This window comes from Bubalus kerabau, chromosome 12 (assembly GCF_029407905.1).
Source record: "Bubalus kerabau isolate K-KA32 ecotype Philippines breed swamp buffalo chromosome 12, PCC_UOA_SB_1v2, whole genome shotgun sequence".
Lineage (NCBI taxonomy): Eukaryota > Metazoa > Chordata > Mammalia > Artiodactyla > Bovidae > Bubalus > Bubalus kerabau.
In genome coordinates, this window is record NC_073635.1 from 37,899,639 (window position 1) to 37,905,638 (window position 6,000).

Sequence of the window (6,000 nt, forward strand, 5' to 3'; positions counted from 1 at the left end):
TCTCTGATTTTGGTATCAGGATGATGGAGGTCACATAGAATGAGTTTGGAAGTGTTCCTTCCTCTGCAATTTTTTGAAAGAGTTTTAGAAGGATAGGCATTGATATGCTATACTATGCTAAGTCGCTTCAGTCGTGTCTGACCCATAGACGGCAGCCCACCAGGCTCCGCCATCCCTGGGATTCTCCAGGCAAAGATACTGGAGTGGGTTGCCATTTCCTTCTCCAATGCATGAAAGAGAAAAGTGAAAGTGAAGTCACTCAGTCGTGTCGGACTCTTAGCGACCCCATGGACTGCAGCCTACCAGGCTCATCTGTCCATGGATTTTCCAGGCAAGAGTACTGGAGTGGGTTGCCATTGCTTTCTCTGAGGATAGGCATTAGATCTTCTCTAAATGTTTGATAGAATACTCCTGTGAAGCCATCTGGTCCTCGGCTTTTGTTTTTTGGAAGATTATTTTTTTTCTTTTTTTTAAATCACAGCTCCAGTTTCAATGCTTGTAATTGGGTTGTTCATAATTTCTGTTTCTTCCTTCTTTAGTTTTGGAAGATTGAGCATTTCTAAAAATCTGTCAATTTCTTCCAGGTTATCTATTTTATTGCCATATAGTTGTTCATAACAGTCTCTTATAATCCTTTGTATTTCTGCATTGTCTTTTTTAACCTCTCCTTTTTCATATCTAATTTTGTTGATTTGATTCTTCTCTCTTTTTTCTTGATAAATCTGGCTTAAAGTTTGTCAGTTTTGCTTATTTTCTTAAAGAACCAGCTTTTCATTGTATTAATCTTTACTATTGTCTCTTTCATTTCTTTTCATATCCACTCAGACCTTTATGATTTCTTTCCTTCTACTTTTTTTTGTTGTTGTTGTTCTTTATCCAGCTGTTTTAGGTATAAAGTTAGGTTGTCTTTTCGATGTTTTTCTGAGGTAGGTTTACATTGCTATAAACTTTCTTCTTAGGACTGCTTTTGCTGCAATCCATAGGTTTTGAGTTGTCTTGTTTTCACTGTCATTTGTTTCTAGAAATATTTTCACTTCTCTTTTGATTTCTTCAGTAACCTTTTGGTTATTTAGAAACATGTTGTTTAATCTCCATTTGCTTCCATTTCTTACTTTTTTTTCTTTTAATTGGTATCTAGTTTCATAGCATTGTGGTCAGAGAAGATGCTTGATACAATTTCAATTTTCTTAAATTTACTGAGGTTTGATTTGTGACCCAAGATGTAATCTATCCTGGAGAATGTTCCATGTACACTTGAGAAGGTGTATTCTTATGCATTTGGATGGAATGTCCTGTTGATATCATTGAGATCCATCTCATCTAATGCATCATTTAGGACTTGTGCTTCCTTATTATTTTTATGTTTTGATGATCTGTTCATTGGTGTGAGTGGGGTGTTTGTTAAAATCTCCTACTATTATTGTGTTACTGTCAGTTTCTCATTTTATGTCCATTAATATTTGTCTTTTGATTGCGGTGCTCCTATGTTGGGTGCATAGATGTTTACAATTGTTATTTCATCCTCTTAGATTGAATCCTTGATCATTATGTACTGTCCTTCCTTATCTCTTGAAATATTCTTTAAGTTCTACTTTGTCTGATATGAGGATTGCTCATTTGCTATTGGGCTTCCCTAGTAGTTCAGAGGTTAAAGCGTCTGTCTGCAATGCAGGAGACCTGAGTTCGATCCCTGGGTTGGGAATATCCCTTGGAGAAGGAATTGGCAACCCACTCCAATATTTTTGCCTAGAGAATCCCATGGACAGAGGAGCCTGGTGGGCTACAGTCCATGGGATCGCAAAGAGTTGGACACAACTGAGCTACTTCACTTTCTTTCACTTTGTCTGATATGAGGATTGCTACTCCAGCTTTTTTTTTTTTTTTTCTTACAATTTTCATGGAATATATTTTTCCATCTTCTCACTTTCAGTCTATATATGTCTTTAGTTCTGAAGTGGGTTTCTTGTAGGCAGTGTATATATGGGTCTTGTTTTTGTATCCATTCAACCAGTCTGCCTCTCTTGATTGGAGCATTTAATCCATTTTCATTTAAAGTAATCATTGATATATATGTTCCTATTGCCATTTTCTTGATTTTGAGGGGTTGATTTTGTAGATCTTTTTCCTTCTTTTGTATTTCTTAGCTTTAACATTTGTCATAAAGCTGGTTTGGTGGTACTGAATTCTCTTAACTTTTGCTTGTCTGAAAAGCTTTTTATTTCTCCATCAATTTTGAATGAGATCCTTGCTGAGTACAGTAATCATGGTTATAGATTTTTCCCTTCAGTACTTTCAATATGTCCTGTCATTTGTTTCTGGCCTGCAGAATTTCTGCTGAAAGATCAGCTATTAACAATATGTGTCTTCCCTTTATGTTACTTGTTGCTTCTCCCTTGCTGCTTTTAATATTCTTACTTTGTGTTTAGTTTTTGTTAGTGTGATTAGTAGGAGAAGGCAATGGCAACCCACTCCAGTACTCTTTCCTGGAAAATCCCATGGAAAGAGGAGCCTGGTAGGCTGCAGTCCATGGGATCGCAAAGAGTCGGACACGACTGAAGTGACCTAGTAGTAGTAGTAGTAGTGTGATTAGTATGTGTATTGGGATGTTTCTCCTTGGGTTTATCCTGTGTGGGACTCTTAGTGCCTCTTGGACTTGATTGACTATTTTCTTTTCCATGTTGGGTAAATTTTTAATTATAATCTCTTCTCTTTCTCACACTTATAATCTCATACTCTTTCTTTTACTCTTCTTATTCTGGCCTGTATAATTCTAATATTGGCTCATTTGATATTGACCCAGATGTCTCTCAGATTGTCCTCAGTTCTTTGCATTCTTTTTACTTTATTCTGCTCTTCAGAAGTTGTTTCCACCATTTTATCTTCCAGGTCACTGATTTGTTCTTCTGCTTCAGATATTCTGCTATTGATTTCTTCCAGATTATTTTAAATTTCAGTAATTTTGGTGTTTGTCTCTATAAGCTTATTCTTTAATTCTTTTAGGTCTTGGCTAATTGATTCTTGTATTTTCTCCATTTTGTTTTCAAGGTTTCTGATCATTTTTACTCTCATTATTCTGAATTATTTTTCAGGTAGTTTGCTGATTTCCTCTTCATTTATTTGGACTTCTGTGTTTCTAGTTTTTTTCCTTCATTTGTGTAGTATTTCTCTGCCTGTTCATTATTTTCCTTTTTTGAACTTATTGTGTTTGAGGTCTCCTTTTCCCAGGCTTCAAGGAGAGTTGAATTATTTCCTTGAAGAAGGTTGAATTCTTTCTTCCTTTTGATTCCTGCCCTCCTAAGCTTGGTCCAGTGGTTTGTGTAAGCTTTTATTTTTTAAATTATTTAATTTATTTTAATTGGAGACTAATTACTTTACAATATTGTGGTGGTTTTGCCATACACTGACATGAATCAGCCATAAGTGTACATGTGTCCCTCATCCTGCAAACCATTCTCGCCTCCCTCCCCATCCCATTCCTCTGGGTTGTCCCAGTGCACTGGCTTTGAGTACTCTGTTTCATGCATTGAACTTGGATCAATCATCTATTTTACATATGGTATTATACATGTTCCAATGCTATGCTCTGAAATCATCCCACCCTCACCTTCTCCCACAGAGTCCAAAATTCTGTTCATTGTATCTGTGTCTCTTTTGCCATCTCACATATTGGGTCATCATTATCATCTTCCTAAATTCCACATATGTATTGGTGTTTTTCTTTCTGACTTACTTCACTGTATATAATAGGCACCCATTTCATCCACCTCATTAGAACTGATTCAAATGTATTCTTTTTAATAACTGAGCATTAGTCCACTGTGTGTATGTACTATGCCTTTCTTATCCTTTCATCTGCCAATGGGCATCTACGTTTCTTCCATGTCCTATGTACTGTAAAAAGTGCTGTGATGAACATTGGGGTGCATGTGTCTCTTTCAATTCTGGTTTCCCCAGTGTGTATGCCCAGCAGTGGGATTGCTGGGTCATATGGCAGTTCTATTTCCAGTTTTTAAGGAATCTCCACACTGTTCTCCATAGAGGCTATGCTAGTTTGCATTCCTACCAACAGTATAAGAAGGTTCCCTTTTCTCCACAACCTCTCTAGCATTTATTGTTTGTACACTGTTTGATAGAAGCCATTCTGACTGGCATGAAATAGTACTTCATTGTGGTTTTGATTTGTATTTCTCTGATGATGAGTGATGTTGAACATCTTTTCATGTATTTGTTAGCCATCTGTATGTCTTCTTTGGAGAAATGTCTGTTTAGTTTTTTGGCCCATTTATTGACTGGGTCATTTATTTTTCTGGTATTGAGCTGGTTTGTATAGATTGAGATTTGGGCTGAGTTTTTCTTTTGTTGATGTTGTTGTTTGTTTGCTTTTTCTCTAATGGACAAGGGTTTTACCTTTTCCATGTTGGGGAAATTTTCAACTATAATCTCTTCAAAAATTTTCTCGTACCATTTCTTCTTCTGGGACCGCTATAATTCAAATGTTGGCATGTTTGATATTGTCCCAGAGGTCTCTGAGACTATCCTCAGTTCTTTTCATTCTTTTTACTTTATTCTGCTATTCAGAAGTTATTTCCACCATTTTTTCTCCCAGCTCACTGATTCGTTCTGCTCCTTCATATATTCTGCTATTGATTCCTTCTAGAGTATTTTTAATTTCCAAAAATTGTGTTGTCTCTGTATGTTTATTCTTTAATTCTACTAGGTCTTTGATAATTGATTCTTGCACTTTCTTCATTTTGTTTTCAAGGTTTTTGATCATCTTTACTATCATTATTCTGAATTCTTTTTCATGTAATTTGCCTATTTCCTCTTCATTTATTTGGACTTCTGTGTTTCTAGTTTGTTCCTTCATTTGTGTAGCATTTCTTTTCCTTTCATTTTCATTATTATTATTATTATTTTTTTTAGCTTATTGTGTTTGAGGTCTCCTTTTTCCAGGCTTCAAGGTTGAATTCTTTCTTCCTTTTGGTTTCTACCCTCCTAAGGTTGGTCCAGTGCTTTGTGTAAGCTTTGTATAGGGTGAGATTTGTGCAGAGTTTTTGTTTGTTTGTTTTTCCTCTGATGATCAAGGCTGAGTGAGATGGTAATTCTGTCAGTTGATGATTTGGTTTCTATTTTTGCTTTGTTTATTGTTTAGATGTGGCATCCTGCACAGGATGCTACTGCTGGTTGGGTGATGTGGGGTCTTATATTCAAGTGGTTTCCTCTGTGTGAGTTCTCACTATTTGATACTCCCTACAGTTAGTTTTCTGGTAGGCTAGGGTGTTGGAGTCAGTGCTCCCACTTCAAAGGATCAGGGCTTGATTTTCAGTTTGCATGGTTCTATGTATTCTTTTCCATTGGCCAGTACTCCTGTCTGCCCTCAGCTGGTGTTCTGCATGCACTTCTGTGCCTGATGATGTATTCCTGATGTATCTGTGGAGAGAGATGTACTCCATGTCCACCACCTTGCTCTCTCTCTGCCATACAAGATCTCTCTCTAATTTTCTACAACATTAATCTGACCACAAGAGTCAGATACTTATAACTTGAAGAATATATTTTAATACCTTAACTTAGCAGTTAATGTTCATTACAGTCTGTTTTCCCCTGTTCCTCCTTGATGCACTTCAATGATAGGCAACTGGTGTGTTCTCAGCCAGGATCAGGGCATTTCATATTATCAAGAGTTTGTACATTCATTTTTATCTGTTCTGAATAATTTTCTAGCCTCTCAATATAGTTCTGATTCTGATTATAGTATCAGAAATTCTTCTAGTTAATGACTGAATTCTCAAAAACAACAACAACAACAAAAGCAAAACAAAACTGTTTCTGTGAATCTTTCTCCAACCACTCAGAAGGGTAGCATGCTTATTTCATGTCACCATAACAGCTTGTGTGTTTAATTCTTGCATTATTCAGCCTTTACACTCCCTGTACAGCGCACTGCTCAGATTACAGGAGGCACAAAATAAATGCATATTGAAAATATAACAATTGAGA